Below are 13901 nucleotides of genomic sequence, written 5' to 3' on the forward strand. Positions count from 1 at the left end.
TGTCTCGAAAAACCAAAAAAAAAAAAAAAAAAAAAAAAAAAAAAAAAAAAAAAAATTAAAGAACCTAGAAACAGGAGTATAAGCAAAGGACATGGAGAGGTGCTGCTTTTTGGATTGTTCCTCATGACTTGCTCAGCCTGCTTTCTTATAGAACTTAGGACCACCAGCCCAGAGTTGGAACTACCTGCAATGAGATGGGCCCTTCTCCACCAATCAATAATTAAGAAAATTCCTTACTGATGGATCCCATGGAAGCATTTTATCAATTGAGATCTCTCCTATCAGATAACTCTAGTTTGTGTGTCAAACTGATACAAGACTAGCCAACACAACTGACCCCTTTTCAACTTGACACACAAACACATCACCAGCGAGCCACATCTTTCCTTTCTTAATAATCCCTAAATTCTCACTTTAAAAGCATAAAAAAACTTTCAAAATCCCACAGTCTTTCCATATTCAAGCATACCAAAAAATTCAGTCCTTTTTAGAATATCCAATTTCTCTCAAAGTCCAAAATCTTATTTTAAAGTTCAAAAATTTTCAGCTATGAGCCCCTTTCAAAATCACAGTTAAATTAAATACCTTCTTCAAGAATGAGGAATCATGGTACAATCAGAATCCTAACCAGGATGAACCAAACTCCAACAGTATAAATAACTCAATGTCTGATTACCCGGGATTCACTCACAATCTTCTGGGCTCCTGCAGTGAGGCTGATTCAGGTCTCCAGCACTACCATGCAGGGCAGGCAGCTTTTCTTCCAGACTCTGGATGGCTCTACTCCACTGCTGCTGCTGTTCTTGTCAGTCAACACAAGGCACTGGCATTTCCAAAGCGCTGGGGTCTTCTGCTAAAACTAGGCTGCACTTCCACCAATAGCCTCTCTCTCATAAGCTCTCTTCTTGGTGCCAGAACTCAAGTCCTTTCACGACCCCTTCAGTCCTGAGCTTTCAACTACCACAGAGGCTGGACCTTGTCCAATGGCCTCCCCTGATATCTCATAGTGCCAAGTTTCAGCTGCTCTCCCTGACCCCTTCATTCCTTCAAAACCAATACCACCTGGGGGCCTCTTATACTATCAAATTTGACTGCCTGAGGGAGATCCAATCTTGGCTACCTCTGGAATACAGCTTCTGTGTGCTGACTCTCAAGAAACAACACCCAGAATATTTCACTTCAGTGATGCTGGTCTCTTCTTTATCACTACTACATTCTCGTATCTAGCAGACCAGGATCATGGGTGGCAGTAATGAAAAGTTTTCACATTGGTAGTTCTGATATTTCATTAATCACAAATCACTAGCACCTCAGAATTTTAAATCAAATAGCAATTGGCCCTGATAGAGTATTTAAAATTCCTTCTGTAACATCACAAGTCAGGACTCCATCTTTTTCACCACTCTCATTAATCTTGTCTTTTAATCTCCCACATAACATCCCAGTGAGCTTTCAACACTCAATGACTTTGTATCCCCAAGTTCAAATGTACTTTCACAGTCCTCCCCAAAACATAGTCAGGTCTGTAACAGCAATAGCCCACACACCTGGTATCAACTTGACTTAGTTAGTTTTGCAACTGATGCAATGAAACACCATGACCAAAGCAAGTTGGGGAGAAAAGGGATTATTTGGCTTACACTTCTATATTGCTGTTCCTCATTGTAGGAAAACAGGACAGGAACGCAGAGCAGAAATAAGGAAGCAGCAGCTGAAGCAGAGGCCATAGAGGGGTGTTGCTTACTGGAATGCACCCCATGTCTTGCACAGCCTGTTTTCTTATAGAACCCAGGACCACCAGCCCCAGGATAAAGCCATACACAAAGGGCTGGGCCCTCCCTTATCAATTAATCACTGATTAAGAAAATGCCTCACAGTCAGATCTTATAGAGGTATTTTCTTAGCTGAGGTCACCTCGTTTCAGGTAACTCTGTCAAGTTGATATAAGACTAGTCAGCACAATCACCATCCACTAGCGCATAGATAACCTAAAATGGGACAGAAACATAATGAAATTGACTTTCCTTCTTTAGTATCAGGTCATCAATTATTTGAGGACCTTTTATGCCTTTCTTCCAGCCATGATAGAATATTGACAAGCTTGACATGTGCAGGTAATCACATCTGCTAAAAATACATGAGGACAATGACTCTGTCATGACCACTAGACACTTTTTTTTTCCAATAAGGCAGTTTGATACTATATCCATTGAGGAAAAACATTGTTATTATGTACTCTTTTAGGACATATGACCCATGCAACCATACATTCTCAGAGAGCTTTAAGTAGTATTTAAATGCTGTGTCCCCCTCATTAACATTCATAAAACTATTGCATATTTTGCCAGGCTGGTTGTCATTGTTGCTCAGAATGTTGAAAGTTCCATAAAAGAGTTCTTTGCCTTTTTTTCTCTTCTTCTATCTGCCTTCATACTACATTATGGAGCTATAAACACTATTCATTAGCAAAGCTTTCAGGTCAATATCAGTTTAAGTTCTCCATATCCAGTAACCAAAGTGTGTTATATTTTCAGCCATAGAATTTTAACATCAACTTATGAGAAACCAAGAGAAATATCAATAAATCATTTGGTCTGGATGATATTTGGGACCACACTCCTGACCAACAGTTTGAAAATTAGTGTTCCAAATTTGGAACAGAAGTGGGCTTTCAAGTCCCCAATACAATTGATGGACATTTTAAAATATTTTTGGTACTGTTTATTACTCTATAAAATGTTCATCTTTCGATTCTCAACTTCAAAGTTGGTTGATCATAGATTTTTTTTAAATGTATGTCCTTATGAACTTCTGCATTTCCTCAGTGCCTGTACTTATGTCCCCCTTTCCATTGCTGATATTGTCATTTTTTTTTCCTGTCTATGGGATTTTCAGTCTTACTGGTTCTTTCAAAGATACAACACATTGTTTCAATGATGTTTTTATATTGTTTTGCTGTTGTTGTTACTTTATTTTTTTATCTTATTGATTATAGTCTTGGTTGAACTATTTCTTTCTATCTGGTCATTTAGGTATTATTTCTTCTTTTAGTTTTAGAGCTTTTATGTGTGACATTATGTTGCTAAAATGAGGCTTTCCCATTTTTTTAATGTAAGTTAATGTAATCACTTATTGCTCTGAACTTGCCTCTTAAAAATACTTTCATTGTGTCCCATAAGTTTGACTATATGTGGTGTTTTTTACATTTTAATATAAAAAGTGTTTAATTTCTTTCTTAATTTATGTCTCATCCAATTTTTAATTGCTAGTGAGTTTTTTCCATTTTCATGAGTTTAGATGATGATATGATAAGAAAAAACGTGAAGTAAGCATAAACACTCTAACGCTTCAATCATTAGACATTATACACTGTGATTTTGAAAACAAAAACCAAATTTTTTCCACATGTGGACAATATTCAATACTTTTATCTCTTCCTTTATTGATCATTGAGTAATTTCTGTGATATTCCATTACTTAGTTTTTTTTTTAATTTGGAGTTTCTGCTGTCCAGCATACCCTCTTACATAAATATATGCCATGCCAAATATAAGTATTCTACACGATTCTATCTGCATATTATTGGTTATCTCATATTCTTCTAATTCAGTCTTGTAAAAATGTGAAGACTTTTAATCTTCTTCCAAACTCATGTTATTTCAATTGATATTATCTTATATATTTTAATTTACTTACTCAATTTATTAGACAGATGGAAAGAGGGCATGGAAAACATACCATTATGTTTAAAGTTTCTTGCTCTAAAATATTAGTAGCATCACATGTTATAGAAGTTTGTCATTTAGTTGTAGAGCTATTCATAAGGCACAGCAATAACCTGTAAATGTTTGTTGGGCTGCTATTAAAGCATAATTTGTAATTTATACTCTATGGGAGTGAAATTGCATCCATTCCTTAAGTTTCAGTTTATGCACTAAAGCAAATAACCTGAGAAGAAACTCTGTCTCCAATTGGAACATTATACTAGTCAGGAAGCAAGGGTGAAAAACATGAACAGCATTCTTAACAATTTTTTTTCCAGAAAAATACTAGGTCTGATTCAAAATTAGCTCTTATATGTATGTCAACATGCATATGTCAAGATGTGCAAGAGGATGAATATTTATGTATCACTCTCTTGGTTGTTATTGAAATCTGAATAAGTTGAATGCCAGAGCATGAAATAATAACTGTTTATAATTTATTGTGCATAAAAGATTGCTATTATTTAACTAATAAGTTGCTGATATCTAGTGATATATACTATTAAGCAATCTTCATTTTATACTTCATAGGATACCAAACACTTCATTTTATTTTAATCACTATTATTATTCATATGTTGTCATGAATTATGATGACACTGCCTGACTCCAGAATATTTGGTCACTCTATTTTGAACCTATAAATATTTCAGACTCTGGCAGTTTTATCTTTCACCCTTGAACTATTTGTACTTTTCTAGGCCTATGCTGTGTTGGAACTTCATACTTGTGTTTTCTGATAAACAAAATAACTTTAATGAACATTCAGTGTTATTGGTCCTGTCTTTTATATACAGGATTTTGTATGAAGTATATTTCTGTGCTAGGTGTTTTAGTCTTATGTAGTATGTATGTTTTACCATGAATACATCCCTGCAATATATCCATGGAAAGCATGACATTTAAACTTTCAAACTTTCACTTTGAGAAATCCTAAAAACTATTTCCTGCCTCCTAGACAACTTTCAGTACTCTATATTTATGTAACTTTGGAGAGATTCACCTTCAAAAAAAAGTAAGTAAAAGAAACTATTGCCTCTTCAGTTTCACATAATGCAAAAACAATCATGACATTCACTCATAATTTTCTTTAAACCAAACTTGGAGTATATTTGGAGGCTAGAAATGCACCAGATATTAGCAAATGTGCAATAAGGAAGAGAAGCAGGAATTGCTAGCAATCACCCTGGTTTTGTAAAGCCTCTGCTAATTAGCCAAACAACCCTGGAAGAAACAAGATTATGATGATAAGACAAACATTGATAAATCTACCTTGCTCCTGAAATGACTTGAGGAAAGGACACTTCTGAATGTGAAATAAAGCCTTAAAGGGATGAAAATATAGTGTCCGTTGCTTTCCAGAGTATTTCTACCAGAGTGTCAATGGACATTGGGATGAAGAGAAGGTTTTCTTTCTTTTTTTGGGGGGAGGGGGGTTGAGACAGGGTTTCTCTGTGTAGCTTTGTGCCTTTCCTGGATCTCACTCTGTAGACCAGGCTACTTGAACTCACAAAGATCTGCCTGCCTCTGCCTCCCGAGTGCTGGGATTAAAGGCGTGCGCCACCATTGGAGAAGTTTTAATCAAAACATTCATCAAGAAACTGGACCTGGAATATTATCTAGTAAATATCATTAATGTTTACAAACCATTAATTAAATAAAACTTTTTTATCATCCTGACCAAACAAAAATGAATTACATTGCTAACAAGTATTTAGTTGTGCAAAGGAGGCTGATTCATTAGAGTATATGAATAAATTCTCACACCAAAGGTGGAAAGAGGGATTGAGGAGATGTCTCAATGGGTGAAACGGTTGTTTCTTGAGAACAAAGACTTGAGTTTGGATGTCCAATTAATAAAAAAAGTCAAATGAAGTAGACTAGGCCTGGCATGAATGAGAACCAGAAGCCAGGGACTTCCTGGTTAAAAGATCCAGGCTCAGTGATACACCCTTTCTTAAAACCTGAAGAAGAAACTGAGAAAACAAAATGCCTCAGATTGACTTTGCCACATGGACATATGACACACCACACACACACACACACACACACACACACACACACACACAGAGAGAGAGAGAGAGAGAGAGAGAGAGAGAGAGAGAGAGAGAGAGAAAGAGAGAGAGAGAGAGAGAGAAAGTTGAAAGTATTAGTTAAAAGAAAGATCAAATATTTAACTTTCTGTGGATTTGATTTCTGTTCTTTCTGAAATTTTAAACTTTGTATTTTTCAAATCAATTTGAGAAGAAATATTACCAATATAAGGGGAATAAAGGCTAATAATCCCCAAATTTAAAATAGACAGTTGGCATAAACATAGTTTGTTGAGACTAAATACTTCCTTTATAGATATCTAGTAGTAAAAGCTCTAGTCTTTGGTATGAGACAAAACTAATACTTCCAAGAAATGGACCACATTAATACTGTGGTCATATGTAATCACTGTAACACATATGGGGATGGATCACATGGAGCAAATATTACTTGAACTACTGACTGAAAAGCGCTAGATACATGAATATTCTATATTTTATTGCTTTAGGCTATGTTGAGAATTTCAGTACATAGGAGTGTCAGAGGTATGCAAGCTTGCCGCAGTTGCTGGTGTTTATATTTCCCAGTACAATCAAAGGAAAATCATAGTTACTTTTATTTATTTTTTTATATTATATGAGTTTGAGAAAAAAAGTATTTTCTCTTTTTGAATTAAAATTGAGTTACAGAGAAAATGTGCATTTAATAATATAAAGTAGTAAGAATAAGAATCTTAGAAAATGTAAATTAATACTTCATAAAAACTCTTAAGTTTACTAACAAAAAGCTAACAATGGAGCTTTCTACGCAATATCTGACTTGTTTTCCTATTTCTGTTCTTAAATGGTGAGATTTAATATAGCCTTATAATAAAGGGGGAAAATCAATGCATATCCCAGCATGGTATATTACAGGAGAGTCTAGTCAAAATAAGTGATATCTTGCTTTTGAGTATTATTTTTAGTTTTAAGCTTTAGAAATGATCTATAATTTTTAGCTGTCTTTCTACAAGGAATTTTTTTTTTTACCTGACTCATTTAAGTTTGAAGGCAGCTAATGTGGTAGTTTTCCTTAAAGACCCTTTAATGGCTCTGGCTTTCATTATCATTCACCATGCATAGATATGAACTCACTATTGCCTTGTAATAATAATAGATGCAATTGATAGGCTATTTTTTATAATTTCCATAAAAACTATTTTTCCAAAATTGTACAGTGATATTATTTGATTCCTATACTTCACTGAGAAAATAGTATAAATACTACTATTTACTGACTTCTATTATTTCCTGTGGGCTCTGCTCTTTCACACACAAAAAAAATTGGTACTTAGTTTTGACAATATCGTGTGTACCACTAGTATTTCCTCCACCTTTATTTCCTCTCCCTGTCTTTTGTGTATGAAAGAAGCTGTGCTTGGAGACATGGACTTCTACAGATTCCTGAGGCACTGATCTGAAAATGGAAGATTATTGAATTAAATGTATTCTAAGTACTTCACTGCTGAAAAATAAAATTATCCATTGCTTTCTTTCAAACTAGAAAACAGACCATAAAGATAGTATTGTTTCAGAATAATCTTTCAAAATTTTAATTATAAGTACCACTACAGTTATTAAATGGGGTCTAACTTTCTAACATTCTCATTAATAGTGAGAAGTTAATATATTAATTCTTCTTGTGCTAAAAATGTGTAGCTGTACCATGGATCTATAGTGATCTTGTTTTTAAAAAGTTATTTAACTTATTTTTGAGAATATACATGCATTGTTGGCTTTTTCCCTTTCTTCTCTCCATACCTTCTTGTATACATCTTCTTACTCTTTTTCAAATTCTTGGTATTTCAACAAGATGTATGTGTTCTCTGCGAGTTAGGGTATCTTATTTGCTGAAAATACATCTTGAGTTTTCTGCAAATTTTAAAACAAATTCATATCCCCATATGGATTCTTCAATAGCTTGATATAAAGTGAAAACACTCTCTGTTATTTTTTTCCTCTCAGCACTGTAATAATCTAATAACAGCAAGGTTCGGTAAGTAAAGTTCAAATAATAATGAATTCATATGATGCACCTTGAACTTTTTAATTTGAACATTTTATATCTTAGATGAAAAATAAAATAATTCATAGAACTGTACATCATATATATGTTATCATATCATTTTGTAGTAGAATCAGATTTATCATGAGACTAACCAAAACTGGACTGCATTTTTTTATTATTGTAGTATGCAATACTATATATAGTTTGCATTTGACTCTATTTTATATGAAAGATTGGATGTATCCATCTAAAAATATCCTTGTCAGATTTATGCAAAAATGTCATGCTGTTTTTATAGAATCTGTGGGAAATTGTTCTTTTTTTTCTGTAATTTGTAAAGTTGTTCTTACAGTGTTGTTGTTGGTATTGTTTGGAGAATATATAAGCGATACCACTTAGGACATATATTCTTCTTGCAAAACGTAAAATACCTTACATATGATTATTTCTTTATAACACAGTATTATATATATCATCTACTTAGTATGTATATTTATATTTGTATTTTAAGAGTTCATTATAAAACAAATTTCTTAATAATGCGTATAGGAAGCCAGGTGGTAATGGCCTTTAATCTCAGTACTAGGGGGGCAGAGGCAGGTGATTCTCTGTGAGTTCAAGGCCAAACTTGGCTACAGAGTGAGTTCCAGGAAAGGTGCAAAGCTACACAGAGAAATCCTGTCTCGAACTCCCCTCCCAAAAAAATGCATATAAGAAAATATTTTTAAATATATTCAACAGTAATGTAAAATTACTTCAGTATTTATACTTATTGTATTGAATAATTGTTGCCTATCTCAACATTTTTCTGAAAATATTGCTAAGATTTTGTTAATTGATTTCATAATTATTTTAAGGCATATATTGCTTTGAGGTAAAAAGGTTCACACTCTCAAGTGTCTTTGGCAGTCACTTTACAAATATAATCATACCAATTCTATGATCAACAGTTTTTCCAGAACTAGCTCAATTTAATGAATGAATAGCATAGAAGTGCAGACATCATCTTCTTAAGATGTATGGAAATAAGATTTTTTTTTCAACTCTGTTGGTACCAGAGTATTTAGCCCTAAATTGAATCAGAACAAGAAACAACCTGGGCATAGATAACTAAAACATCCATGTAGTGATATTTTACTTGTGCCTTAATAAATAAAGCTTGCCTCAAGATCAGAGGAAAAGGCCAGCTATAATAATAAAGAAGTCAGGCAACAGTAGCACACACCTTTAATCCTATCACTTGGCAGGCAAGGATCTGTCTTGATCATTGTGAGTTCAAGGCCACACTGGAAACAAAGCCAGGTGTGCTGGCACATGCCTTCAATTCCAACACTAGTTAACCATGGAGGTCTGTAGGTCTGTACAGACAGACAGGAAGTGACAGAGCTGGGCAGGAAGAGGAAGTGATATAGCTGGACAGAGAGAGCAAATCAAATGACAGAACAACAAGGCATATAGGCATGGGTATACAGGAAGTAACTCGCATTGGGAAACTGCGGAGTTGGTAAAGTAAGGTTAGCTGTGCCTTTCCCTATTTCCCTAATCTCCAAGGTTTTCACCCCTATAGCTGTCTCCATGTCCTTTTATTTAATAAGACCATTTAGAAATTCATCTACAAATCCATTTATATGATAAACCAAGTATCAATATCCAATTATATATTGACCGATGTTTTGCTTAATTAAGGTCGTCCGGTTTATTTGTATGCTCTTTAACAGGTCAAGTCATTTTACTGGCCAATAATCATCTTTCTTTTTTGGTTTTTCCAGACAGGGTTTCTCTCTGTAGCTTTGCCTCTTTCCTGGAAATCACTTGGTAGTCCAGGCTGGCCTCGAACTCACAGAAATCCGCTGGCTCTGCCTCCTGAGTGCTGGGGTTAAAGGCATGCACCACCACCACCCGGCTTTTTTTTTTTTTTTTTTTTTTTTTACTGTTTTCTGTTGGTCATTGTCAAATTAACTTCATGTTTCTTCTTCTGATACTTCTAATATATGTTTGAATTTGAGCAATAATTTGTGAATTTTAATAGATTTTACTTGATTACATTTTTATGATAGATTTTTATTGTTTCTCATTTTTCCAATATTTCAATACAAACTATTTTAAAATGTGTATCTTAAGGCCATATATCATTGGTCATAGAAAAGCTCATAAAGTTTCAACCCTACACAAAGAGCAAAGGAATTGAGTAAAACTGGAAATGGGAGAGGTAACCTTCTTCCAGGAAGAGAACATACAGTGATGGTGACCAGCGCAAAAATATACATAAAATTAACATTATATGGACTCAGCAGGTTATATTTAGGAATATGTATTTTATATAAATGTATAAGTACCTGCAATCACAATTAATGAAAAGAAGAGGGCATGACTTTGAAGGAGAGCAGGGAGATCACGTGGGAAGGTTTGGAGAACAAAAGAGATTAGAGAAACAATATAATTAAATTATAATTCCAAAAATAAACAGCAAAATACTTATATGGATATATCAAGTCTTCTCTTTATTGTTTTTCTACTGATTTTCACAATAAAATCCTCTTTCCTTGAATGACTGGACTGACTTAATGTTTAGTGCATTAAGCCTATTGAATGAAAAATTTTAGCACTTTGGAGACATCATTTTTCTTCATTGATTTCCATGTTTCAGTTAAGTAGATATGAGTAGGTTAGTATTAATCAAACTGAGGTGGGTTTAGAATATTGGAAAGGCATGATATCTTGAGTTTCCCATAAATTCCTTAAAAGTAAGCTTGTATAGGTAGCATTTAAAACTTTCCAAATATTCCAGAGTCTACTGAGTATCATTGCTACAGAACTGTGGTTTGATATTCCTCATGGTGATAACAAAAATAAAATGTATCAGTTGCATTATGGGTAGATTCTCTGCCCCAAGTGCCATAGGTGACCATTTAGTACTTATAAATAGTTTGAAGATATCATATATAAAATGTTTGGGAAATGAGAATTTGTTCTTTTAAGTCTTGTCTGATTCAATAGAATTAGAATCAGTACTTTTCCCCATTTTCCTCCAGATGATAAAGCTACAGTTTCAGTTTGCTGGATTTTGGAAGACTTTTATGTCTTACAGTATAAATAAGAATATAACTCCAAGGATGGTGGATAAGAAGAAGCAATAAGAGTAATAGCAATTCCCTAGGGCAATGGGAATCAAAGTGACAAGTCACTGAATGTATTTGTCACACCGAATCACTTAGAAAAAGTTATTTTTTCAAAAACTTCAATTTGGGGGTGGTGTCAAATCATAAATATTTCCAACTTTTGCCATTTTTTGAAAATTATATCAAATTACACAATTATAGAATTATTAATATGTAAAATGCACTACTATATAAAAAATAAAATAAAATAAATCCCCTCCTCCCAATGTCATACTGCATTGGAAAACATAAGCTTTTGGAACAAAATGTTTACATAACTCAAAAAGAAAAATGAGAGAGAGGAAGAAAGACAGAACAGATGAACTGTTATGTCATTTTAATGGCTCAGTGTGTTTTATGGAACTTTGTTGAAAAAAATCTATAACCTTGGTTTATCTTAAATGTTCTTATTCTTTGTTTAACAATTCACTCACAGTGAGTAATGCCAAGTGTTTTCTAAATGTGTGAACTTCCCACCATTTTGGTCCACAATCAGGAACTGGACTTCTCTTTTTTTTTTTTCTGTACTGTTAATAAATACAATCATAACATTTGTCCTTAAACAGTGATCTTACTCTCCAGCTTCAGTCTTCCCCACCAGTACCATCTGCTCTAGTCTCTTCTGAAAATGGTGCTTATACATCTCAGTGCTGAGAATTCTTCTTGCCTCATACTTGAATGAATGCTGACTCCTGTAACTGAAAGGGAGAAATATATCTGAAAGGATAAGCCTTTGTGATTTACGTAATTTACAACTGTAACATATAAGTTAGAATAGTGCCAATAATTATTAAGCTGTACACTATTTATTTGCTTATTGGTCTCACAATGACTTTTAAAATCTGTTCTGTGTCTTTTCCAAAAAAATATTCAATCCAAACTCCTAAGTATAAATTAAACAATGTCCCTCAAGGCACTATTTTTTTTTACTTACATAACAACCTTGAGACTTAAGACAGAAAGGTTTTCTAATAGTAAGTGATAGGACAACATGATATTTTATCAGAATTCATGTTTCAAAAATTTAAATTTTTGCACAAGTCATTTATTTTAATTTCTTGCATTAATAACCTTTTTCTGTTGCTACTATCAAGTATCACTCAGCCATCATCTTATAAGTTCCTTTCTGCAATAGATGGGGATTAACACGAAAACCTACTGCTGGACTAGGTGCAGAGAGAGACTTTGGAACACTCAGTTCTAAATGTGATCCCTTCATGAAACCCCTCTCTTCTGGGCTCAGTAATCTATGTGAGACTGAAGGCAGATTATAAGAACCAGAAGTGACAGATGACTCCAGGGAAATAATACCTTCCAGACACAACAGTACTTATGGATATATAAAATCACAGAGTGCAGCATGTACAGAGCCTGCACAGGTTCAAGCCAAATACATTGAGAAGGCATAGGAGACACAGTTTCCCACTCCCAGGCAAAAAGCTTTCTGCAAATTGTACTTACTTCTAAAGTTAAAAAGAAAAATTGCTGGTGGAATCTCACTGGGTCTGTGAACCACACTTCAGGATAGATTTCATCCAAGAGTAGTTGAAAAACACAAATTGTACTCAATTGCATTTTTGCTGCTTACTTTTCATCTCTTATCACTGTGGGCATTATTTTTTTCTGATTTTTTCTTGTATGTTTTGGTTTATGTTTTATTTGTTTTGTGTTTGTATTTGTGTTTCTTTTGATATTGTTGTCTTGTCTTTGTAAGGAATTGGGTGGATGGGGAGGTGGAAAGGGTCTAGAGGGAACTGGGGAAGGAGAAAACTGTGATCTGAATATACTATGTGAAAATGTGTTTCTTTTTCCATTTAAAAGTAAAATCAAAAGAACATGAATGAAAATTTAAATATTGTGAACTATATACACTTATGCAGAACATCTATTACTAATCATATTAATTTTTCAATGATACCCTTTGCTGTTTAAATTGAAACACACACTGTAAATTGAAATGTTTACCTACAAAATTTTCTCCCGCCAGGCGGTGGTGGCGTACGCCTTTAATCCCAGCACTCGGGAGGCAGAGCCAGGCGGATCTCTGTGAGTTCGAGGCCAGCCTGGGCTACCAAGTGAGTTCCAGGAAAGGCGCAAAGCTACACAGAGAAACCCTGTCTCGAAAAACAAAAACAAAAAAAAAAAATTTTTTTCTCCTAATCATCAAATGGATTAATCACTACATTAGTCACATTGAAATTTTAGGGTCATAACTTAAATATAATCTATTTTCTCTGCCTGGGCTGGAATATTCTTAATTTTGATGGCTATCATAAGTAACTTGAAATTTCTGTTCCTAAAATCAAGATGGGCAAATCATATTGACTATGAAAGTTCCTTCACTCAATCACATCAAAGCTATTTATACTCAAGATAGCTTCTCCTAAATATTATGCTATTACTATTAATGTTTCAATTTTTCTAATGATCTTCTTTTAATTATAAAATTAAGTCAATTTGTAATACTATAATACAAAGCAGCTTGAAGTTGATAAAGTATATAAATATTATTTTTATTACTCCTTATCCAAACAGTGTTTTGTTTGTATGTATGTTTTGTGTATGTATGTGTGCTTCTTTCTGATGTTGTGTTTTCTATGTCAAGAGTTGGGTGTATAGATATTTTATTATAGAAATTGTAAAACATTTCATGTGTCCCATATTGTTTTCTAAAACTTACAAGTTTAATATTTAGTATAGTTCACTATTCTCATAGAACTGCATTTTAACACGAAATCATATAAATTATTTTATGTTGCAATCTTTAAGAATAAATTACAGTCTATAATTATATTTAAATCTTGAAAATACTAAAATTTTACCTAATATCCAAGTGTATTGGGAGTAATAAGACAAACATAAAATAATACAATCTCTACTCTTGGATTGCTGTAAAGTA

The sequence above is a fragment of the Peromyscus maniculatus genome, chromosome 9 (assembly GCF_049852395.1).
Source record: "Peromyscus maniculatus bairdii isolate BWxNUB_F1_BW_parent chromosome 9, HU_Pman_BW_mat_3.1, whole genome shotgun sequence".
Taxonomy (NCBI): Eukaryota; Metazoa; Chordata; class Mammalia; order Rodentia; family Cricetidae; genus Peromyscus; species Peromyscus maniculatus.